Source organism: Protomyctophum parallelum, assembly GCF_964188405.1.
Source record: "Protomyctophum parallelum genome assembly, chromosome: 18".
NCBI classification, from domain to species: Eukaryota; Metazoa; Chordata; class Actinopteri; order Myctophiformes; family Myctophidae; genus Protomyctophum; species Protomyctophum parallelum.
Window position 1 is genome coordinate 35,618,221 of NC_139716.1, and position 26,303 is coordinate 35,644,523.

Below are 26,303 nucleotides of genomic sequence, written 5' to 3' on the forward strand. Positions count from 1 at the left end.
TGATACTGACCATGATACTGACCACAATACTGTCATGATATGCTGACCATGATACTGACATGACATCATACCTTTTTGATATTACAAATTACAATTACATGTTTTTTGTGAGGGTAACTACCCTAGGGGACACGGAAACAACATGCAAACTCCACTGTGAGACGACAGCGCTACCGACCGCGCCACTGTACTCCTCACTGGTACGTTTGATGCTTTTGTGTGATGCTGTAGTTTGATCAAGTAGGGGTATTAATTTACGAAAAAGCACAAAAAGGTTAAGAGGTTTCTGCCCGACAGTAGGACATGTAAAGATGAATGCAGCAGCATCACAGACTTACTTGGTGTTGCGTTTACAAACACACACGCCGATGAGGGTGATGATGAGGATGAGCACCACCGACGCCAGCACGGCTATCAGAATGATCCACTTAGTTTCTGGAAGACAAAGTACATATCCACGGAATAATCACACCATCTGATAACACCAGTACTTCTAAACCTTTTCAGGCTGTGACCCCCTCCCCAAACCATAATAATATTTTTTTTTAAAAGAAGAAAAAAAATCATATTTGGGGATGCCCCAAAATAATCATATGGGGACCCCCCCACCCTGAACAAGGGCTTGAGGCATTACATTTACGGTAGTTTGACTCTGTTTCACATATTGTTTTATATAATTTTTTGGCTTGTGTATATATGCTATTTCCCAAGAACCAGTTTGAATATTTATTTTTAACATTTTAACAACACAAATCTTGTATTTGTCGACAATTTGTCCCTGAAACCAGATGGTTTAAATAAATATGAATCTGTGGGTCCTGTACATGAACATGTTTGAGAACTCAGACAGCAAACAGACTCCAGGTTGAGTATTGTCTCCTCACCCAGTCCTCCGGCTGCGGTGACCGTCGTCTCCACCTCACAGTTGGTGCCCTCGAAGCCGTCCGCACATTGACACGTGTAGCTGGAGTTGCCGGTCTCCTGACACATGCCTCCGTTCAGACAGGGGGAGGACAGACAGGGACTCGCTGCAATGGAGGGAACACGTTTAATGCTATGAATTATAGAGTATGCATGCATCGCCTTTCCACAGGCATCACCTTTCCACCGGGAGCGGAAAGTCTTTGCAGATAGATTCGTAAAAAACTTTGCAGAGAGAATGAGGATGATTCAAGCTTTCCGTACAGCTTCAATGTTTACTGTTGTTTACAATCAGATAGAACTTTTCTGTTTGGATGTATAGGATGTCTTTTTTGCCACTCAGTATGCGTTCCCAGCGTCCTGCATAACGTCCGTGATGTCACATGCATATCCTCTATTATTATTTTTTATTGACAGGAGATAATATTCATTATACACAATATTGTCGCTGTCGGGTGCACGGGGACCTTGTATGGTATGTCCAAAACCATTAGTTCACAGGAAATGGAGAAGGAAAAGAACATATGTATTCCATTGCATCCAATGTAGTTATTATTTAATCACAAGCTCTTGTTAGGACATTTCATTTCACACACACTCGCACACACACACACACACACACACATACCTTTGTAGCAGTCACGCCTCTGCTCGTAGATGGCACACACGTAGCCCTGCTGGCATGTCTTGGGTAGGCAGTCGGCGCCCGTGGGGGTGCACTCACACGCCTGGGCACAATCCTCAGTCACAAACCTCTCCTTCAGCTGAGAGGGAGACAGACAGACAGACAGACAGACAGACAGACAGACAGACAGACAGACAGACAGACAGACAGACAGACAGACAGACAGACAGACAGACAGACAGACAGACAGACAGACAGACAGACAGACAGACAGACAATTAGTGCATGTTCATTTCATTAGCACAGTAGGCAAAGTAATAGCTACATATGTCTGCAATGTTGAGCAACAATAGTATCAATCTGGTCTGCCTGAGTGTGTGCTGCACGTGCGTGCACACGCTCTCTCCAAGCAGTGAACAGCGTCCAGATGGTTTCCACCCGGCCCACCCACAGCCCCACTGCTGCTCAGTGGGCCCCGTGAGGCCGGCCCACAACAACACAGTGCTGTGGTAACGGTAGAGTACAGTAGAGTACAGTGTTCACTTTAATGCTTCCTCTCAGGCGCTGATTTAGGATGTCATTCTCGCTGACTGGCCCTGCTATTCAGTGAGTGCCAGAGGTAAGTAATCTCATTACGTTCTGTAGCGGTCTCGGAGTAGTTCGCCCCCACCCCCAAAAAAAATGACTTATTTTGTGGTTAAGTGGAAGTAATAATAATCTTTAACACTCGCATGACTGAAGTAAAATGTGAATGAAGTAGCATGTGCATAAATTCATATTTAGAAAATGTTTCAGATGTAAAAAAAATTAAAATAAAATTATGAGATGATGGAATGATGATGGTCATGGAAGGGGAACCTTCATGGGCAAAGATAATTAACTTCAAAATCTAAAAAAATAGGTCAAAATGCCCTCTTAGTCATGCGAGTGTGTGAGAACTATGGATTTAGAAGGCATTTGTAGAATCGGCATCAGGTCTTACTGGGTTAACGAAACCACCAAACTCAATTTTTGAGGTTTTAGTTTGTTCTCAGTATTAGTTTGTTTTCAAAATATACGGTTTTCTTAATTTCCTGAAAAATGTTTATTTTTCATTTCCTGAAAAATTAACATTTTGGAGTTACCGGTAGGTGGTTTCCTCCCCGACAGCAGAGATTAAAAAAAAAGAAGCTCATCATGCATTTCACAAGATGGGGGTCCGTGGCGCGCAGTGACTTACAGGGTAGTATCTGTTGAGGAAGGTGCAGCCGCACTGGGGGAAGGGCACGCACGTGCCCTCGCTCATCACAAAGTTGGCGTCGCACCGGCAACCCTCCATGCACGCCTCCGTGTCACACTCCACGGGCGCCGCCATGTCGGCGCAGGAGGCGGGGCAAGCCGACATGCAGGGGGCGTAGGAGCTGTTGGCGGGACAGGACAGCGCTGGAGGGGGAGGAGTCAGACCACCATGTCCGTCAATGCATTACAGTGGATAGGGTAAGCGATATATTGTTTCTTTTTTTTAAGATTACATTTATATTCTGATAGTAATTATTGCTTTGATTGATTGAATATTGTTTTAGTTTTTTTTATTCATACGAGACAAAAAGAGGACTCGACCTGCACGTCCAAAAGAACCCTGTGGGAAGAAGTCTAGTTGAGCCATAATATAAACTGTAAAAAAGGATGGACCTTCCAAGGAAGGGAACAGAGACGGACAACTTACTGCACCAACTTATTTATTAGCATGCCGCGTTTCGCCATAAGCTTCAAATGAGGTGCTCCTGATGTGCTCCTGATATGTGTGTGTGTGTGACTGTGTGTGTGTGATGATTTTTTTTTAAATTAAACTAAATTAAATACCACAGTCCATCAGGAGTCTCCAGTCTAGGAGGAGGACTCCGGCCTCCTGGCAGGCGGTGGCGTACGTATCGTAGCTGGCACAACGCAGCGCCGCGCTGCCGAGCTCCGCGCACAGGTCATACACACAGTCACTGTGGGAGGAGAAGCAGAAGCGCATGCACGCACACATGCACACACACGCACGCACGCACAGTCGCACACACACGCCAGATGGTGTCGCTGTTAGCGCCGTTTCACACACACTGATTTCAGGTGTGAGAGTGGCTTGCAGGCAGCACGCCGGCCCACGCATCACTAGAGCGGTGCGACCGGAACAGTGGGGTCCTCTACGGGTAACGTGCACGTGAATTGAAGTAAACACACTTATTTACATAGAGAATGTGCGAATATGGCTGCGTGTGTTCCATATTGACTTGAGTACTGTACTTGGAAAAAAAAATACGTTTGAGGTATTTTATTGCTCTTTTTTTGGGGGGGGCGTATTTCCAATATCTACTTTTACTTTTACTCCACTACAGTACAGTATACATTTCGGCCATTTGAAAATAGGCGATCTACAATATCACAATGCGTCGCATCAACGTTTTTTGGGAAAACGTGTGAAAACACACGCACACACACACACACAAAGGCCACTCACTCTTGGAAGCTGGCAGGTGGCAGGGAGGCGTGGCAGAGAGCGAAGGCCCCATTGGGGTCCGACAGGGCCCCACACTGCTTGGGACCCTTGTAGTCCTCCAGCTGGGACTGGGAACAGTCTGACGTCTCAAAACCTGAGTCTGGCTCCGTTTCCACCTCACGCCTAGACACACACAGAGAGAGAGAGAGAGACTTAACCAGCCAATCTACAAGCTCATAGTGTGTGCTTTAGTTATGAGCCGTGAATCATGAGATAAAAGGGTTTCTGAAGGGGGCAGGGTGGAACCTTTTTACTGGCGGACCATTTCCTGACCTATCCAGACGGTGGTCTGGACAGCGATCTCACTGAATCCGTGAATCAAGAAATAAATAATAATAATAAGTCGTTAAAGGTATATTCAGTGATTTCACTTAATTCAAATATCACTTATTTTTTTGTTTTGTTGTGATAATCCTCCCTACTATAGAGTGTGCTGACCATATAAGGAGTTCCTCCCTGTCCCCAGTTAACCCCTGGGGGTCAAAAAACCTTAGGTTTCGTTTTTGACTCTCTATCCTGATTGGACGAAAGGCTTAGGTCCCAGCCAAAAACGAAACCTAAGGTTTTTTGAGTGAAATCACTGAATATACCTTTAAATTTGTCCTTGGCAGTGGGGTCCATCAGGAAAAAAGTCATTAAAGTGGTCCTTGGCAGTGAATGAGTGCCTGCTAAATGCCTATACAGTCCGCCGTGCTGCAGTCTCTTACCTGTGCAGGCGGGCCCCTGCGGTCGTGTGGTCCTCCTCCGTCCGCCGCGCGTCCGTCCCCTGGCGGTCGCTCACCCTCCAGCTGTTGCCGAACTCGTCCAGTTTCCGGGTGAGCGTGCCGTCGGGCTTCATGTACTCGTTCTTGCTGACGCCGTCGTAGTTCCCACACAGGCCTCGGACGTTGTGCCTGTAGGTGCTGGGCAACACCACCTCTGACAGGGGGGGCAAACGGGGACGGGCGAGGAGTCAGACAGACATCTCATCATGATTAGCCTGGAACTCACCTATGCTTTTTATGGCATAGGCAGCTCCCGAGAAACTATGCGCAGCTGCGAGACATGAGACTAATTACTTAGAGCGACAGGGAGAGAGGAGTGTGTGTGTGTGTGTGTGTGTACATGTGTGCGTGTGTGTGTCAATTTAATAAAGGTGCAGACGATCAGAAATCAGCAGAGAGTGAGCAATGTTTGCGCTACTCTATGCCGAATTGAAGTGGACTCAGACCCAGACTTTCTTTTCCTCCATGGAAATAAAAACGTCTGGGTTTCCGAGGCTACATCATGATCATCGTCATGATGGGGTGTGAAGATAATAGTAACTGCATCGAAAAATCACATTGAATTTAATCGAAGTAAATGTAAAACAGCAAGTTCAGCAACATTGACTCCGTGTCGTACTGTATCGTTTTGAAATGCAAATAATCAATTGTATCAATTCTAAGTGCTTGTGAGTTGTATTTAGCAATTTCAAGAAGAAAAAAGAAAATGTACTTTTCCATTCAATATCGCTACACTTCAAATATGATGTCTATATGTGCCAGAGAAAAACTCCTCCTCACCTGCGCGGTGGTTGCCGTCAAAGCGCACGGTCAGGCCGAAGTCGGTGGTGAGCTGGAGCTGTCTGGAGTTCATGGTGATGGACAGGCCGTCCACGGGACTGAGGGGAGGAGCCACGCGCTCGCCGTTCACCTGTATGGACGGGAGAGAAAGAAAGGATTGGACAGAGAATGATAGAGTGAGTTCGGAAGAGACAGATTAGTCAAAACATGACTAATCTTAAACTACGCACTACTTAGTTTGCGGTGTGACGGATAGCAAACTACAGCAGATCTACACATACAAGTTCCCTTGAGCTTGTATATCTGTTATTTATCACAAAGTTTCACGACCCCATCAGCCACAGCAGAAACTGAATTCCTCTGTCTCCCTTTCCTCCATGTACCTACATGGCCAAAAGAGGGGCATTGAAAGTGAGTACCGTAATTTCCGCGGCTTTTTACCCATGATTTGAACCCTGCGGCTTATACAGCGGTGCGGCTAATCTATGGATTTTTACAGCTAACGCAGAGCCATCTCAGGCTCTGAGCTAACGTAGCTGCGGCTTATAGTCCAGTGCGGCTTATAGTCCGGTGCGGCTTGTATATGGGATTTTCCCTAAATTTGGCTGGTGCGGCTTATATTCAGGTGCGGCTTATAGTCCAGAAATTACGGTATTTGCACAATAAAAATCACCGCCATTGCCAAGTCCAATCCAGCGGTTAAGCGCCAATGACTTAAATCTATGTCAAATGGTCATATTCTACTTAAATAGCTCAATATGTCCACGCTCCATCCACTTGTAGTTGTTTACATTATTTCAAATGCCATTATCTCGGATTCTCAGATTGCGCCCCTGGGCAAAACAAACTTTATTCAACAGCCCAACGATCGCAACTACACGACGGACGAACGAACGAACGAACGCCGGCACGCACGCACACACACACACACACACACACGATACATAGATGAAAGACACGACGATAAACGACGACAAAAAACTGACCAGGACTCTCTTCTTCTGCAGGAAGCGCACGTTGACGCCGTACACGTCCATGTACACCTCGTCCAGGAAGGACACCTTCCTGTTGCCGCCGCGCCGCACGTTCCTCCCCCTCACCACCAGGGGGTGGAGTGAGGAGCCCTGTGGGCGGTGGTCCTGCGTCAGCACGTAGGTGTAGGGACCCTGGAAGTGGTGGGTGAAGCCGTCCAACGTCCGGTAGTGGGGGTCGCCGCTGATGGTGCACCGGTCGAATTCTTGGAGGAGGGACGGAGAGAGTTGTGTTAGAGCAGTGCTATGTCTTGCGCCATCCCTTGCCTTTACTTATCCGTGAACTGATTTGCCATTTTTTACTATTTTTTTGAAAAACATGTTAAAATCTTCGCCTTATGGCGAGCTTGTAGATCGGCTAGTAACGCTAGTTGAACTATAATATAGTTCAGCTAGCCGATCTACAAGCTCGCCACGTTTACTTTAAATATATTATATTTAAAGTAAACATTACACTTGTGTGACGTGAGAGGTGCTCTTATAAATTCTTAGTCATCATACATCACATTCCGTCACTATGTGGTACACACAAACACACAACGCTGGGCATAGGAAGGGCTAGCGACCCTCAAACATGTTCAGACAGACAGACAGACACACACACAGACAGACAGACAGACAGAACTAACTGGTGGGTTTGCAGCTCAGGTCTTCATATTTGTCCAGGCCACATACTGAGCTGGCAGCACACGTGTGTTTGTTACACTTGATGCTTCCTCCCAGGCTGCAGGTACACTGCTCCACACACTTATCCGTCAGCCAAGAGTCTCCCACCTGGAACACAAGTACAGCACATTAACAACCCATTGAGACCTGAGGCCGATTCTACAAATACCTTCTAAATCAGTAGTTCTCAAACTTTCAAGATTTTATTCAAAAATACATTGCTTCTTGTATATCTGCTAATTGTTAATACATAGCATGTCCAGACAGGTGCATGCTGGGACACAGAAGCCAAAAAAATAATTGAATGCCTTTTTTCATGTCCCATTCCAGAAAGTTAAGTCCCTGCCTTTCAAAAAAAAATATATATGAACAGTTCCAATTGGAGAGCTTCTTCTGAGCCAAAAGGGGGGTAAGAACTATGCAAAACGATTACGGTTACAATGTGAGAATAAGGCGCGTGCGTTGCTCACATCGTGGTACTCTCCGTCTCCGTCCACGCAGCCGCAGTCGGCCAGTCGGACACACTTGCCGTCGCTGAGCACGAAGCCGGCGTCACAGAGGCAGCCCTCCACGCAGGCGGTGGGCGGCAGGTGGCAGTCCATGGGGAACAGGTCCGAGCAGGTGGGGGGGCAGGGAGGGGTGCAGTCCGAGTAGTGGCTGTTGGGGGCACACGGGAGAGCTGCGGGACGAGAGAGAGAGAACCCCCACAAAGAATGTCAAGATCAGCTTGTTTATTTGTTTCTTCAATGACATCAAAATTTATGCACAATACATGGCTTACTTGTGTGCAAGGTGCAAGTCGGCATTTCGAGAGAGTGCATTCCTAGTTTGTATCTGTGGTGCAACTTAACGTACGACAGAAAGAGCTGTTCCTCCAGCTGATGGTGACGCCGACGCTCTGACAGGCCTGGGCGTACGACTCCACGTTGTCGCACAGCGTGGCCGGCATGCCGTCGTACTCGCACATGTCGTACACGCAGTTCCCCAGGAAGGCCTCGGGGGGCACCAGAGAGTGGCAGGGCTCGAAGCGGTCAGAGAGGACGACCCCGGCACACTGCGCCTCGTACATGGTCTCCTCCTCCGCCGTGCAGTCGGGGTGGACGTCCGGACGCTCGTCTGGCAGGCAGCTGGAAGAGAACAGGATGGGAAGAGACTCCTTTAAGACAGCCCCTGGAATGCTGCAGGGTAGACCCTGTATCGGTTAAGTGTCCCACACGAGACACGAGACTTAAATCACTTGAACCGCGGGAAACCTGTTCTGTGCACGTCATACTAGGTGAGCATTTAAGAGAGTTTTGGTGCAAAGAGAAAAATCACATTTGTGTGATTTTTCAAATACAGTGTGCGCCCACCCACTGTATTTATATATCGGCCATGTCGTCATATGTCGTCCTTTAGTGCCCTAAACAAATATTAAAGTCCATAGACTTGGCTGCAATATGACTTAATCTTCAAAAGCCATGCATATAAGTATTGTACTGTAGGGTTAAATGGTTAAAAGACCATACCAGTGTAAGTGGCCCTAAGTGCAGGTATACATGTACTTTGTGGTGTGTAGAGAGAGGTGCAATTGTTAGTGTTTCACATCGATGGATGGCAAGAAACAAGAGGTGAATTCCACTGAGCCACGACATCACACAACTGTTACTCACCCAGGGTCACTGTCTCCCTCAGACTTCCAGCTGTTTCCCAGTTCAATCACGTTCTTGGCTGGCTTCTTGTTGGGCATCAAGTCGTCATCAGTGGAGTTGTGGTTGTAGTTACCACACATACCACACACCTACAGAGAGACATGCAGAGTTGACGTTACCACACACACAACTAGACATATGACAGAATTACTACTTTAAAGCTGCAATTCACAAGTTATTTCAATGAAAATAAAAGACAGGCCTTAATGTAACTTTATGTACCGGCAGCTTTTTTTGTGTCATATCCTGTTCTTATCGTGATGTCCTTCAATTATTGGATGTCCGATATTAATCGGTTTTTATCTGTAAAGCACTTTGTGACTGTCATTGTCTGCGAAAGGTGCTCTATAAATAAAATGTACTTACTTACTTAATACAATTAATTACACGGCTTGGTTGAATAATGGATTCTGATTGGCTTTCAGTGGTCTGTTACTTATGTAGCAATGTCAAATGTCCGCTAACATAAATTGATGTACGATGACAAGAGCGCCCCTCATTTCACACAGGTGTGATTTTTCAATAATAACCACTATGGACACAGCCTGATCACCTGGCTCAGATATCAATGCACGGCGCTCCATGGTGTTAATCTAACTCTGACAGTGCACAAACTAAACCAAATTGTACACTCTCAGAGTAAATTACTGCGTTCCCAGAATCTCGCTAGAAGGTCGACGGTCCTACCTTGTTGAAGTAGTCCCCGGGAACGGTGATTTCCAGATGGTGGTTCCCGTCAAACTTGACCTGCAGGCCGAAGTCGGTCTCCAGCATGCTGAAGACGCCGCTGTTCAGCACCTTGGCCCCTTTGACGGACAGAGGGGTCCGCACGCGACGCCCGTTCATCTGAGGAGGGGGATACAAATATTTCGGGTAAGTTGTTTTCTTTGATTGAACTAAGTGTTAAATACCGTAGCTCTATTTTCGGACTCAAAAAACTGCATTTTCAGTTGAGGATACCAATTTTATCCAATCAGGAGAGAGATACAGGATAAACAGGATTCTTTATTTCTTTCTTTCTTTCACAAAAAATAAATACGGTAAATAAAATGGTTTAAACCAAAACATACAGTATACTTTTAAAGATCTCTCAAGTGTGATCATTAGATAAACTTTACATTCTGCCTGCATAAGGCATTCTCTGCCTCATTAATTCTTATGTTGTTCTTTGCTCTTATTTTCCAACTCATTACCTTTATAATGTGGCCTCTCACATGTACAGCAGTGCTTGGCTTAGCTTTTAATGAAATGTGCCGTGTCGGCACAACGCATAATCCTTATCATCACTTTTGTGTTGCTCAATTAAAGCAGTGGTTCTCAAAGGGGGGACCCCAAGGGAGTTCCAGGGGGTCCCCCCATCAAAATGTGTTAATAGACCATCACAATCTGTAGTCTCTCTAGTACATCATCATCCGTTTGAAAATAGCCTACAAGCTCAAACAAAACAAAACATTCATGGGGGTCTGCGGACAAATAGGCCAAATAATTAATTAATTTAGTGGTCCTTGACATGAAAAAGCTTCCTCTCCTCTCCTCTCTCCCGTCCCCTCCCCTCCCCTCCCCTCCCCTCTCCTCTCACCAGGACTCTCCGGCTCTTCTGCATGGTGACGACGACGTCGCCGGGCAGATACACGGTGGCCGACCGGATGTAGGCGGCCCCTGGCTGCCCGCGCTCCTCGTTTTTGCCCACGATCCTGAAGGGAGTCACATTGGTGCTGTTGCACACCTGGAGAGGAGAGACATGGAGTTACGATCAACAGAACAGCACCGCGACACCACACACGCTTCGGCCCGCGGAGGCTGACAATAATGCAAACATTACGGTCATTTAAAGTAAACAACATTAATGATAGTGCTGTCAAAGAAGTCTATGCCATCTATGAAAAAGTTAAATGTGCAACACAATTGTATAATTGTATATGTATCAGTGGTTCCCAAACTTGTCAGGTCGAGACCCAAAAGAGAGCTTAGACGTTAGATTTAGACCCAACGCTAGTGCAAATAGCAGATCTACAAGGACACAATGTGTCGCGAGCTTGTAGATCAGCTATTTTCACAAATTCTTAATTATTACCAGTGTAAGTGGCCCTAAGTGCAGGTAGATAGTCTCTAGCTATTTCTTATGAATGTACCCCCAGGAATAGGAATTGCTGGGGTTTAAGTGGTTAAACATCAAGTATAAAATTGAAAATTGAATATATTTTCAGTCTGTCCGTACTGGAAACAGATACTCTGTCCAGTTTTCCTAGTAACATACTGTATCTTTGGGAGCAAGATTTTCATATTTACGTACTATTACTATGACCAAAGGTGCTGTAAACTAAGTAAAGTAATTCAGGGGGTGCCATGGATGAAATTGTTCTTTACATGGGGGTGAGCTGAGCCAAAGATGTTTGAGAACCACTGGTCTAAAAATCACTGCAACACAGCACTTATTTTAAAGCTGCAACCTTTCCCTTGCAACAAGACATTTTGTTTGAGCCAGCTCTCCCCACGCCTGCTTGACTAGCAAACATTTAATATAGTGGCTTCCCTGGGTGCTAATGAAAAGGCTTTCACGTGAATTATTCATCATGTATATGGCTATAACTAAATTGAATCCCCTCTTCATCCATATATACTAGTCTACTATTACATCATTGAACAAATTGGATTAGTATCATCAGAAGGAAGGAAGCAGGGAAAGGGCCCAGAAGTAGGAAGAGTTCTTCTGTGTGCACAGAGCCCATTCCCTTGGCTTAGTGGTTGAGATGTCGGCTTTCCGCGAGGGAAACCCGGGTTCGAATGTCATGCGTTTACTTATACACATATACATACCTCTACCAGAGTATAGGTACATGTGCCCATGTAGGTGTGCATGATGCCGTCAAAGGTGTAGTAATGGGGGTCCCCGGCCACGTGACACACGCCCTTACCTACAGACACGATGACGTGGAGAAAGGACACATGTCACAAGTCTTATCTAAACCATTCATCTTTGATCGTTCAAAGACTGTTGAATTCAGCTTTTATTTGCCTTTCACTCATTTACAATTTTCAAAGAGCGGGGGTGGATGTGGGGATGAGCACTTTGAGCACTTTGAGTGCCAGGTATTAATGATTTAATTAATCTGCCAGTGCCAGTGTTTTCATGATTTCTTACCTTAATAAAAAGTAGTCAGAGGCACAAACATCAATCGCGACCATTGGTTCACGAGTTACAGGCCATGGAAAAAAGCGTATTTTGACCAAAAACACACTTTCCCAGTTTCCCACTCCTACCTGTTGTATGTTTCTCCTAGCAACCGAGGATCATTCAGACGGTGGCGACAAGCGCCCTCTAGAGTTTAACACTGAAAACACTAAATCTCGTCTTTCTCGCCATTGGTAAATGCTAAATGGTGCATTTATATAGCGCTTTTATCCAGAGCGCTTTACATAGATTGTGCAAAGATATTTGGTGTGTGTTTGTTTGGGTGTTCAGAACAGCGTACCTGTGTTGTGACAGTCCAGTACTCCCTCCACCACGCCACACTCCTGGGCGGAGCCACAGCGCCACGGCTCACAGGTGACGTTGCCGTTGCCGTTACATCTACACCGCTCTGAGCAGTCCATCTCTGAGAACCAAGAGTCTCCAGACTGTCACACACACACACACACACACACACACACACACACACACACACACACACACACACACACACACACATATCACCACTGACTCAGTCTATTTATCATTTACAGTCAGTAAAGTTAGTTATAACATTCAGACAATTTAATCCCAAATATTGTTTCATTTAAGACAGAATCATTTAGCTATGAGCATTCATGTAAACCTTTGATGTCTTTTTTTGTTGTGGAAAATATTCCGTAATCTGTGGCCACTCAAAATATGGCTAAATATATGTTGCGGTCATCTAGCAATAGCTATCCTTTGGACACACACACACACACACACACACACACACACACACACACACACACACACACACACACACACACACACACACACACACACACACACACACACACACACTTACAGGTCTGTAGTGTCCGTGCTCGTCGACACATCCACACTCACTGGGGGACACACACTTGTCTCCACTGAGGATGAGGGGAGCGTCACACATGCAGCCCTCCACACAGGGCAGGTGACAGGGAACCCCGGACCCCGCAGGGTTCTGACAGCTGGGCTGAGGGCAGGCCACAGCACAGGACTCATAATGGCTGCCGGGAAGACACTTCAGAGCTGGAGAGGAGAGGAGAGGAGAGGAGAGGAGAGGAGAGGAGAGGAGAGGAGAGGAGAGGAGAGGAGAGGAGAGGAGAGGAGAGGAGAGGAGAGGAGAGGAGAGATGTGAGCTAGGAGATCTGCTATTTTTGGTGCACACTAGCACACACACACACACACACACACACACACACACACACACACACACACACACACACACACTTACGACAGTAGGTGTTGTTGTTCCTCCATGGCACGTGGACCCCGGCAGCAGCACACATGTCAGCGTAGCTCTCTATGGCCTGGCACAGCGCCACCGTCTGGCCGCCCGTGGCACACATGTCATACACGCAGTTCTCAAAGTAAGGACCAGGGGGCACCACAGCGTGGCACGGCTTGAAGATACCTGAGAACACACAAGTTATTAAAACCAATTAATTATACTGTACATACGATTTTTCTGTTCTGTTCTGGGCGGGAACCCCTTTTGGTGTTTTACCCCCTCAGGCCGGGAACCCATTTTGGGGTTCTGTACAGTATGTACAGTATTCAAAAATGTAAAATATTTGATGCTGCTATATCAATATTTGAAGTTTCAGAAAACTTAGGTCAGGATTTAGAGGCGTTTTTAGAATCGGTCTCAGGCCTAAATGGGTTAAAGATTCCCCCCCACCCCTTTTTCCCCTCACTGTATACAGTATGTTTTTTTTTGTAAGTGTAATGCTTAATTGGGTCGTTCACTCACAGTTAACAGTCTTTGTATTGTGCTTGAAATGTACTGTAATTCTGCAAACTGTTACATTACTAATACATATTTAAATTAATCAATCAATCAAAGTAATTGCTGTATGTGCGTGCGTGCCTAACCAGTGTGTCTAACCATTAGGATCAGTGATCATGCCACAGCTGGTAGGCTTCTTGGCATCCTCTTCGACATCTTTGTCACAGTCCTCCTGCCCCCCACCATGGGTACAACTGATGGATGGATGCATGGAGGGAGGGAGAGAAAGCGATCAAAGGTGAAAAGGATAGAAGGATTAATCAAAAGGAAAACAACTCTGAGAAACAAATCTCCATCGGACATGATAGTGTCAATGACATCTAGGCCACGGACAATGTGCACGTGTGTCCACTTAACGTTGCATTTATACGTTGTGCGATGGTTATGGTTCAAGAAGATGTTAGCTACTAGTTATTTAGAGGTCAAGGTTAAGTCCGAAATATATATGTGTGTGAGTGTGTGAGTGTGTGTGTGTCTGTGCGTGTGCGTGTGTGTGTGCGTGTGCGTGAGACTCACTCGCGTTCATCGGGGACCTCCCAGCTGTCTCCCAGGTCATTGGTGTTGGCGGCCATTTCGCCGTTTGGTTTGATGTTGTCATCCGCTGTTTTGTCGTTAAAGTTTCCTACAAACACACAAGAGTACAGTACAGTACAGTAGGCTACAGTACAGATTAGGAGGACATTTTCAGCCATTTAACTTTTCTCCAGCTCAGAGGTTCTCAAACCATGGGTGGGGGCCACAAGTGAGGTCACAGGAAGGTAACAACTGAAAAAAATCATATGATTTAAGTCTATTAAATCTAAAGTTGATTTTGTCGACAAAAAAAATATTCCGGGCCTTGGTGGTGTCATAATGCCTGATTTTACACTTGGTTGCATGCTGAAAATAGCCGACCTGTGAGCTTGTACATCTGCTATTTTCAACAGTGCAACACCCGAGCAGAACCAAACATGAAATGAAAAGATTACTATAGATTACTGGATCTCTTCTCCACTAAAATTTTACAGTAGTCTAATTTTTATTGCTGACGAAATTGTCAACATATGTTTTCGTGTCAGTCATCATAGCTTCGTTTTCATCTAATTTTCATCAGTGAAAGAAGGGAGTCGATGAACATATTTCGCCATAGTTTAATCGACAAAATCAACGGCGGGTCCCTTACCACACATGCCACAGAGCAGGCCGCTGTAGGCGTCTGGGAGTTGCACGTCTGCGTGGTGGTTGCCGTCAAAACGCACCCTGAGGCCAAAGGTCGTCTCCAGGGCCACAAACTTTCCACTCAGGTAGATCTTGACACCGTTAGGCAGGTTGACAGGAGTGCTCACCTTTGTTCCATTCACCTGAGATATGATATATGGATGTCAATCATTAATATATCGTTGCTGTCGAGCAGAAACCTTTTAATTTTAACTTTATATATCTTCTTCTTTTTATTTTATTTTTATCAACACCCTATACTGTACTTACATGAAAGCATTTAGAGTAGCAGATCTGCATGCTCAAAGCATGGCGTGAAGCGTTTTGAGCTTTTAAATCTGCTGCTTTTGCTATTTTTGAATTTAAATCATGAAAAGTAACAGTGGATGAAATTAGTTTTTGTTCCCATCATGTCATTATTCCAAGAAAAAAATAAAGGGAAGAGGGGCATTTTCCACAAATCGTATAAATAAAGGGCTTTTATTACTGCGTTTACCAATACTACTGCTGATTAGGTTAGGTTTAAGGGTATTGGTTAGGCATGGTTGGTTAGAGTTACGGTTAGAGTTAGGCATAGTAATACTTACAAAAAACGCATGGAAGAGTTTGAACACAAGGAAGAACACAAAATGACTGGCAATCACCTCGACTACGAGGCTAATCACAGCTGAGTTTTGCTGATGTGAACTGGGCATTCTAAAGACCCTGACCTTGATCTTTTTCAGTGTTTTCTTCTAACCTGAACTCTGCGTCCCTTGCCGAGGATGACGGTCGTGTCGTACACGCTGACCACGACGGCCCTGACGTACGAGATCTTCCTGTTGCTGCCGCGGTGCTCATTCTGGGTGTCCACGGTGAAGTACGGCAGGCCAGAGGTCTCGTTGCAGGGCTTGGTGAGGGTGTAGGAGCAGGCGCCCATGTAATTGTGGGTCCTCTTGTCAAAGGTGGTGTAGTGGGGGTCGCCCGACACCGAACACATGCCCGTAGCTGAAGGGAAGAGCAGTGAGTTTAGCATTAGGGATTAAGAATTAGGGATATGATATAGGGATATGATTATAATTTGTAATATTTAGTGTAGTAGACGTGAATATATTAGTAAATGCAGTAATACAAACTATTGTGTGTGTGTGTGTGTGTGTGTGTGTGTGTGTGTGTGCCGTACGTAGATCATGGCAGCCATATTCTCCATCTTGCACCGTGCAGCTCTGGGTGACCGGGGCACAGCTCGTGTTGTGACACTGGATGGAGCCTCCTCCCTGGCACACACACTTCTGCTCGCAAGCGTCCAGGTACCACTCATCACCCACCTGACACACGCACGCACACACACACACACACACACACACACACACACACACACACACACACACACACACACACACACACACACACACGCACACACACGCACACACACACACACACACACACACACACACGCACACACACGCTCCTGTTAATACTTTCCACTGGTTCAATCTTTATAAAAAAACACTTAACCGCATTCACACTTTTTCAAGCAGAAGCTATTTGCGCTACGTTTATGTGACACTGACTGTTGTACAACAAAGTAGGGAATTCATTTACAAAAAAATAAACGTTTCAAAGTTTAAATTCTGAGATACAAGGTTTGTAACGATATTATGAGATTCAGCCCCGAGGCTGCAGAACTGGTTCATTCCTCAATCTATCATCCCCTGTGTGTTTCCCCTGTGACGGTTTTAAGGACACAGCGTCCCATCATGCAATTTGTTTCATGGTAAATCAGTTTCTGTCTGTAGTAAACACAGCCTGTCCCCAAAATGTAACCTCACTTTACCTTACCTTACTGTTTTGGGTCATTCGCCTATGTGGATTATTTGGATTATACGGAGGCCTGTCTGCATTACTTATTTTGAGACTGCAAACTACAGTTCAGTTTAATGAAAGCCATTAATCTGTGTCTGGGTCAGTAGGTCTGCTATTGTTGGTGCAAGATGACATTTCTAATTTGTTTCTTTCACAATGTTTCTTTCATGTTTTTTTGCAACATCTGAACATTTAGTCAACTAAAATCTTAAGCTATCTATAGTCGAGTAAAACTAGACTAAAAGTAAAACATTTCAGATGACTAAAATATGACTACAACTTGACAGAACTTTATTCAAATGACTAAAACTATATCAACATTTGCTGTCAAAACAACACTGCTCACAATACATCGCATCTCGACACGTTGTGTTCTTGTAGAGCGGCTATATTTGAAAACCTTTGAACAATCTTGAACTGAAACATCTTGAATCATTTGTACATTTTGGAATAATCCTGAAAGTTTCACTAGTCATTGGCGTGAAAACGTGTGAGTGACCGGTGACTCACGGGATGGTAGTCTCCACTGGGGTCCACACAGCCGCAGTCCCTGAGCGGGACACACTTGTCGTCGCTGAGGATGAAGCCGGCGTTGCACTTGCAACCCTCCACGCACGTGTCCTCGCAGCCTGTCGGCCCGCCAGTACCCACGCACGTCTCTGGACACGCACTCACACACAGCGAGTACGAGGAGTTAGGAGGACAACTCAGAGCTGGATGGATGGATAGAGAGAGAGAGAGAGAGAGAGAGAGAGAGAATTACTTTATTAATACTCAACATTATACAGCATACATTGCATCTTAACTGTTCCACAGTTTCACTTTATGTTGCGTGTGTTGACGCTAGGGGTACAGAAGTTAATAAGACACGATCAATGTAATCGTCATTATAGGCAAAAACTTTCAAAAACAACTTTGTTGTGTCTTCTCACAACAATGTTGGACAACCACTGATTTAAAAGGCTTTCGTAGATTACTCTTACTGGACCAATAAAGTATCAAATCAATCAATCACACATACACGCAGTCCGCCCGGCGACAGGCTGCGTTCCAGTACTTACGGCAGAAGGCGGGGGTCCTCCAGGGGTGCACGGTGGCCCCAGCACTGTGACAAGCGTCAGTGTAGACCTGCAGCTGGTCACACAGCGCCCCCTGCTGCCCGTTGGTCTCACACATGTCATAGACACAGGCCTGGAAGAATGGAGTGGGATCCACCACTCCGATACACTCCCTGGAGGGCGGAGGTAGAGGTGCAACAGTTCATCAAACTAATCAATGTAATACATTATAAAAATACACATTAACCCATTCTGACCTGAGATCAGATTCATACGAGGTTTCCGCCGGACACACACTGGTCTGATGAACCCATTCTGACCTGAGATCAGATTCTAAAAATGTCAGTCGCTCTTCGATTTTTCAAAAATAGCAGACCTACAAGCTCGTATCGCGCCACCGAGTGGCGCGATACGAGCTTGTAGATCTGCTATTTTTAAATAGCTAAAGCATAACATGATGCTGACACCAAAATGGGTGCCCGGTCAGAATGGGTTAATAACCATAATAGTGTTTTGTATTTGTTGAGGAGATGTATTATTGTGTTGCTTTAATACTATGTTGATTTATTTGGTTAATTTCACCCACTTTTTGTGGGGCGATGTCCAGCTTTTGGTGTATGTAACCCGATTTTTGTCCCAACACATTAACATTAAATGCCATTGACAATGAATGGACACCTTTGAGTGTTTGTGTAAACACAAACATTGCATAACACAAACATTGAGGACGAAGATGAGGAAGCAAATTGTGATTGGCCTTCCGATGTACGATGATAAGAGCGCCCCTCACTTCACACGGGTGTGATTGTTTTACTTCTATAAACCTGTGATGTGACAATAAAGCTGATTGATGAATAGATACTGTACATAGGGATGCAATGGAAATAGGACCTCGTGCTGTTTACATTTCTGACCAATAAAGTATTCAATCAGGCAATCAAAAACCGACCATTAAAAAACATTATTCGATTCATAATCATTCCCTATTTTGGGCATGAAATTATAGACAAAATATTTCACTAAAATGTTGTGAAGGGTGCCGATGGCCTAGTGGTTAAGGCACTGGCACATACCTCATAATAGGCTCTAATGCAGCTCGACAGCGAGGCATGGGTTAAATTCCCAAATAAAGGCAGAAACGGCATTCAATGTGCATAAAAAAAAACACACTTCTCGATTATTCGATTAATCAAACAGAAATGGATAGAATAAGTATGTGCCTTAAGCCAAATGACATCATTGACATGATGGTAATATTATGGAGATATTATAATTTACTTGGCCCACAATGATCAGATTACAATAGCCTAATCCATGATGTGATCCAAGTACTGAGAGGACCATCAGCACACACACACACACACACACACACACACACACACACACACACACACACACAAAGATTATATATCTGTAATCTTATCTCAGATTGCAATAATACCTTACTCTAATCTGGATAATGTAACATAGCTTCTCATAGCTACATGTAACCCCCCCCCCCCCCCCCCCCCAACCACACGTGTATGTGTGTGTATAGTCACCTGAAGGGTCCGGCAGGGTCCTTGAGTTTACCACATTTCTCTGGTTTGACCACCTCAGCCTGCAGCGTGGGGTCACACACAGGGTCTGGCTTGGTGCCGGGTGTGCATCTGTTAAAAAAAAAAGTGTTGCTGTTAAATCTGTTAAAAATATGTTGCTGTAAAGTGTTGAGTAACAGTGGTCTCCCCGTCTCTCCAGGTAAACAGAAAATGTGTATATATATTATTTTCTTCTCAATGAGAGAGGAACTCACTCACACAGGGACAAGACACAGGATAAACAAGTGGAATTGGAAGTGATGAGCAGACAACAGTGGAATTGGAACATTAAGAAACTGAAGCCAAGTAATTTGTCCTGATAGAATCCTGTTTATTAAAGCTGCAATATGTAACTTGAGAATATATGTACTGTGTATTAAATAGCTGGAGAGAAGAGGAGACCCCTGTTATTGAACAAACACTATACTGTAGCAATCTCTTTAATATAACAATATAGAACTATTTAACTAAAACAAAACAACCTTTAAAACAGTGTGAAGGTATAGCATATACTGTGTATTCACTATTAGTCACTTTACTGTACAAAACTTATTTTACGGCACTGTACAGGCTTTTATTGTATTTAATTTTACAATATAAATCCTAGGGGCTTAGACATGATGAAATAGTGAAAATAGAGACCTACATGCTCAGTTGTGAGTGTGACCTTGTTGATTGGATATTATTGTCATTATTAATTAGGGCATAAGTGGTTAATAAGTGGCATAATGCATTTCTGTAAGATTGGGACCCAATAGTGTTTCCCAACCTGTGTGCCGCGGCACTTAGTGTGCCGTTTGATATGTCCAGGTGTGCCGCCTGATTTGATCGAAAGTACCACTAACGCTCCCCCGATAGCTACTGAGCTAGTGTAGACTGTAGACTAATATGCATGTCACACCGGGAGTCCTCAATTAATTCAACTGTTGAGAATCACTGCTAGAGCCGTAAAAACTTCTTATGGGGGTCCCTGGGATATCTCTTCAAATGGGGGTCCGAGGGCTAATTAGTGTCAATTTGGGGGTCCTTGACGTGAAAAGGTTTGGGAACCACTGCCCTAAGGAACTCGGCACATTCCCACATCACACGTCCCAGAGTCCCGCATCAGGCCGCCACAAACTCACGAGTCATCCTCGTCCTCGTCCGTCTGCCAGCTGTTGCCGAAGTCGTTGGTGTTTCCCGCCAGCGTGCCGTCTGGCTTGGCGAAGTCGTTGCCCGAATTGCCGTCGTAGTCGCCGCACAGGCCGCACATCTGGTCATAGTAGGAGCTGGAGGGGAGGAGAGGGTTAAGGAAGATTAAGGAGTGAAGACGACGCTTAATCAGGCTTAAAGCCCCGATAAGTATTGGCCCTTTTATTCCTATGGGAATAAATACAAGGGTAGAGAGGAGAAAAGACCGATAGAAACAATCTAATGAATCATCATGAGTGAGATTATAGTTAAAGACACGTCATGAGTGGAAGAAGGAGGAGTAAACGCTTTATTTCTAGCCCGTGTCATGCACAGAAATAGATGACCTACAAGCTCGACAACGTTGTAAGCTTGTGGATTGGCTGTTTTCTATTTCGGGCTTAAAGACGTAATAATTTAATTTACTAAAAGAAAAACCCTCATGATTTATACTTAATTGTGCCGTGCGCGAGAATAGCCAATCGACAAGTTCACAACGTGGCGCAAACAAGCCGAGTTGTGAGCTTGTAGATCTGCCATTTTCACGTTCCAAGGCTTAAAGATTTAGGCGGCATGAATGGATGAGGATTTGCTCGAGCGCGGGCGCGTTTGTCTGACCTTTGAACTTGGCCGGGATACCTGCGGCCGGCCGCACACCACGTCATCGCTCTCTAATCAAACATGTTCGTACGTCTTAATGCCCGCTATGTTTAGATATTAATCATTGAGATTATTGTAATACGCAATCCTTCTTATCGTAAAGGACGAATTCCTGGAAAAGTGCTTCCATACTTTTAAAGCTGAAATCGAGAACTCATTTGCATGAATAAATTGTTTGTTTTAACTTTAACCTATTCGTGTCTGGGCAGCTCAGTCGGTAGAGCTCTCGCCTTTGGACCACAAGTTCATGGGTTCGATCCCGGGCACCGCCAACTCAGTGAATGAGTAGCAAGGCTTGGTGCAGAAAGTTGTGCGGGAAGTAATGGGAGCCGATGGTAGGTGTGGCGCTCCACCTCAGCAATCCATCTCCCAGGGGTCTAGCGCATTGTAACGGGGGCAGACTCCATCTCCCAGGGGTCTATAGCGCATTGCAACGGGGGCAGACTCCATCTCCCAGGGGTCTATAGCGCATTGCAACGGGGATAGACTCCATCTCCCAGGGGTCTAGCGCATTGTAACGGGGGCAGACTCCATCTCCCAGGGGTCTATAGCGCATTGTAACAGGGATAGACTCCATCTCCCAGGGGTCTAGCGCATTGTAACGGGGGCAGACTCCATCTCCCAGGGGTCTAGCGCATTGCAACGGGGATAGACTCCATCTCCCAGGGGTCTAGCGCATTGTAACGGGGGCAGACTCCATCTCCCAGGGGTCTATAGCGCATTGTAACAGGGATAGACTCCATCTCCCAGGGGTCTAGCGCATTGTAACGGGGGCAGACTCCATCTCCCAGGGGTCTAGCGCATTGCAACGGGGATAGACTCCATCTCCCAGGGGTCTAGCGCATTGTAACGGGGGCAGACTCCATCTCCCAGGGGTCTATAGCGCATTGCAACGGGGATAGACTCCATCTCCCAGGGGTCTAGCGCATTGTAACGGGGGCAGACTCCATCTCCCAGGGGTCTATAGCGCATTGCAACGGGGATAGACTCCATCTCCCAGGGGTCTAGCGCATTGCAACGGGGGCAGACTCCATCTCCCAGGGGTCTAGCGCATTGTAACGGGGGCAGACTCCCGCATGTTACCGACTATTACCGACAATAAGCCACTCCCGACCTACTATTGATATGGTCTATCTCAGTGGTTCCCAAAGTGGGGTCCGGGGACCTTGAGGGAGTTCCAGGGGGTCCCCAGCTAAATGATAGTTAGGGACATCTTCTCTTATGGGGGTCCTTGGCATATATTTTCAAACGGGGGGTCCACAGGCTGATGAGTGTCATTTTGGGGGTCCTTGACATGAAAAAGTTTGGGAACCACTGGTCTATCTAATCCGCACAATGTAACTAAGAATTGTATTAGTTTTTCTATTTTGAACATCCGAATGCTGTGGTAGGGTATGACCACTACGGGGTTGACTGCCTGAAAGTCACATTTCTCCCCATTTTTGCACATTTGACAAATCTTGAAAGTGTTAGAACTACTGATGTAGGAGGCCTGTGTAGAGTGGGTCGGGTTCTTCTACTTTACTGCGTGCCTGTCCGGTACCGACCTGGGCACAGAGATCTGGGCGTAGTGGTTTCCATCCCAGCGCACGCGCAGGCCGAACGAGGTCTGCAGGGTGACGAACTGACCCGCCAGGGAGAGAGAGACGAGAGGAGAGGGCGAGTGAGGGAGGGCCACGCGACGCCCAGCCACCTGCAAGAAAGGGGGAGAGAGACAGAGTGACGGACAGAGAGAGAGAAGAGAGAGATTGATTATAATTTCCCACAGACGGTGGGACTATTAAAGTTGTCGGGGAGTCATCTGATCATTATGTATTTCACACTACAGGAGACTCTTTTAAACACAAATACTTTGGACATCATTTTGGTACTTTAAGTACATGTTGATGCCAATACCGTTGTTCTTTTGAGTACAGTTTGAATTCCGGACTTATATATTAATGTACAATGCTCAAACAAGGTCAGTTTCATATGACCACAGTGCCACCTAGTGGACCTGACATGCTACTGCAGGTATACGATTTAGGTAACAGTACCACACTATAAAAAATACTGAAGTCACTGAAATAAAAGGCCTGTATTAAAAAAATAACCGATCAACAAGCTCACAGCGCAAACGCATTGCACCGAGACATGAGAAATATGGATAGGGTCTACAAAGCAACTTGTAACTAAAATGTTCAAATAATTGTAGCGTTTACAAGTAAAATACAAGCTGTCTGTCTGTCTGTCTGTCTGTCTGTCTGTCAGGCACAACAGTATACAGTACATAGGTAGTGAATAGACATGGTTGGGTGACATATGGTGTACATGTAGTGGACACATACTGACCAGGACCCTCCTGCTCTTCATCATGGTGACGGTGACGTCCTCCACGGTGACGTAGAGCTTCTTCAGGTAGGACACACCTTTCAGGGTCCTCTCCTCGTTCTTGCCCTCCACAGAGAACCACGGCCCTGCATGGACACACCAACACAGCTCTGATCAAAAACCCGATACATTCACGTGTTCATGATGGAGTACACTAACATATTAGTTAGTGTGGTTGTCCTAAGGCCAAGCAGACTAGTAATTGCCCAACTTTATTCGTTTATTCCGTATAAACTTTTTAGGGTCCCTGTGACGTCTTGTGGGTCAATACATCATCATCATACTGTCCTTATGCAAGACTCAAAGCTTGAAATTGACGGTAAAACCGCACTTGCAATTTCCCAGAATTTCACCTTTCTTGTTATATGAAAGTTACATTAACACCCAGGAGTTTACTGTGCAGTAGATGCTGTTCGTTGGCTGTGCAGCTTGCGGAATAGATTCAAATATGAAATGTGTGAAACAGTTTGTATAGGTGTATAGGCGCCGTACCCGTGTTGTTTTTGCAGACTCTGGCCAGTGTGTACGTGCAGGTACCCATGAAGCTGTAGAACTTCCCGTCAAAGGTGTTGTAGTGAGGGTCTCCTGACACCACACAGTCCTGAGAGCCTGACAGGGGGGACAGAGTACACGTCAGTACATATCAGCCTATTGTGCAAAACAGACCCACTAGTGGAGACGAGGGGCTAACTTCACTTGTGTTTACTTTAATTTACGTAAAGGCTCGGCACAGCGAATCGTTCGGCGATGCCAATCGTGGCTCAAGTCCGCTTTAGACGGCACGCCTCCATAGTTTTCACTGTTTGTTCGGCGTCAACCGCCAGTGGACCCCCGCCAGTGGACCCCCGTCCCATCAAACATTTGGTCAGATTTGTCCCAAGAAGTCACTATAGGCCGTTTTGGGAGTGAGAGTGATGACATGTCACAGACACTTTAAGTCTGTGAGAGGTTCTATGTTCATTTTGTTACATTTTGGGAACCTCATGAACTTACTGGTGGGGTAGCATCCCAGATCTCCTCCTTGCAGTTTACACTCGTGCCGTGGCGGGCACTCTGTCGGCGTACAGGTGATGTTGGGAGCATGACACGCGCACTTGAACTTACAGTCCTCCACATAAAACTCCTCTCCAGACTGAGAGAGAGAGAGAGAGAGAGAGAGAGAGAGAATTCACAAAATTATCATATACAATCATTATTATAATATTTACTGTAGGTACTGTATGTGGAGGAATAAAGACACCCTCTGCTCTAGCTGATTATAATCACACACAGTCAATGCGGTGACCCATGAATGTGCACACTACCGAGTAATAATTATGTTTTTAATCAAGAAAACCATTTATATACATTACCTCATAGTACTGATCGTTGAATTCTTTACACCCACAGTCGGTGGTCCTCACACACTTCCCAGCACTGAGGATGTATCCGGGGTCACACACACACGACTCCACACAGGGACCACCGCAGCCCGTGGAGGGCTTCCCAGCGCATGTATTCTGACAGGGGTCTGCACACGGCTCATAGTGGCTGTTAACAGGACAGTCCAGAGCTGCAGGAAGGAGAGAGAGTGTGTGAATAAACACTGAATCTGACATTTTAAAACCACTGACATCAAGAGCTACAGACCGGTATCACTCTTTTCCATTCCTTCAAAAACTCTTCAATGAGGCGTTTCTAACCAGCTCTCTCTCTCCATCTCACACAGAATAACCTGTTGCAGGGTCCCGGGTCCCGACCGGTAAGAATTCAAACCAGCCCACTCCTCAGTCCTGATCCTTCTAGACCACTGCTTCCCAAACAGTGGTTCGGGACCATTATTTTTTATTTCATGAATTTAAAAACAATAAGAAGTATGAATAAATACAATAAAAATCTAAGAAATTCCATAAATTTGAAAACAAATGTTTAAGAAGTAGTGAAAATAGCCAAACATCTCATTTCTCTTTTGGGTCACAGGCTAAAAAGTTTGGGAACAACTGCTCTAGACCTATCAGCAGCTTCTAACACAGTCAACCACCAGCTGACCGTGACATAGCTGGGTCAGCTCTCTCAAGAGGTTCTCTTCCTACCTGACTGGTTAGATCTACCAGGGTTCATGGAAAGGTTTGCTTTCCTCCCCCCCCGGGGTCTTTCCACAATGGTATGACCAGCCATCAATTCATTTCTCACTCTCCTTCCCCACCACTCTCTGCATTCATCCATCCATCTATCTTTCCACTCATCCATCGGTCTGTTGACTCACGGCAGAATGTTTGGTTCCTCCAGGGGGGGATGTTGACGCCACGGTCCTGGCACTCATTAACGTAGGCTTCAATGCTCTCACACAGGATGGACGAGGCCCCGTCCAGCTCACACAGGTCAAACAGACAGTCCCTGAAGTAGTCCTAAATAAACAAGCAAATACATATTAAGAAGTGTGTGTTTGAGTGCATGTGT

General features: G+C 45.6%; 1 pseudogene across 1 annotated transcript in view; it reads right to left on the reverse strand.

Annotated features, from left to right (window-relative positions):
• Positions 1-334: 334 nt before the first annotated feature.
• Positions 335-26,303, reverse strand: part of LOC310876116 (zonadhesin-like) — a 61,914-nt pseudogene continuing 35,945 nt past the window's right edge. The window contains exons 29-62 of the transcript in view: positions 26,110-26,251; positions 25,217-25,416; positions 24,858-24,996; positions 24,357-24,473; positions 23,826-23,950; positions 23,042-23,187; positions 20,789-20,932; positions 19,629-19,736; positions 18,091-18,260; positions 17,540-17,742; positions 16,347-16,491; positions 15,924-16,171; positions 15,150-15,327; positions 14,504-14,609; positions 14,087-14,181; positions 13,433-13,612; positions 13,019-13,227; positions 12,473-12,617; positions 11,817-11,914; positions 10,579-10,725; positions 9,687-9,845; positions 8,961-9,088; positions 8,164-8,435; positions 7,779-7,987; positions 7,272-7,416; positions 6,598-6,848; positions 5,612-5,741; positions 4,775-4,985; positions 4,029-4,190; positions 3,389-3,519; positions 2,766-2,968; positions 1,550-1,685; positions 885-1,028; positions 335-435 (exon numbers count right to left, since the gene is read on the reverse strand). The product of the transcript in view is annotated as a zonadhesin-like (transcript). The remainder of the gene's footprint in view (positions 436-884; positions 1,029-1,549; positions 1,686-2,765; positions 2,969-3,388; positions 3,520-4,028; positions 4,191-4,774; positions 4,986-5,611; positions 5,742-6,597; positions 6,849-7,271; positions 7,417-7,778; positions 7,988-8,163; positions 8,436-8,960; positions 9,089-9,686; positions 9,846-10,578; positions 10,726-11,816; positions 11,915-12,472; positions 12,618-13,018; positions 13,228-13,432; positions 13,613-14,086; positions 14,182-14,503; positions 14,610-15,149; positions 15,328-15,923; positions 16,172-16,346; positions 16,492-17,539; positions 17,743-18,090; positions 18,261-19,628; positions 19,737-20,788; positions 20,933-23,041; positions 23,188-23,825; positions 23,951-24,356; positions 24,474-24,857; positions 24,997-25,216; positions 25,417-26,109; positions 26,252-26,303) is intronic.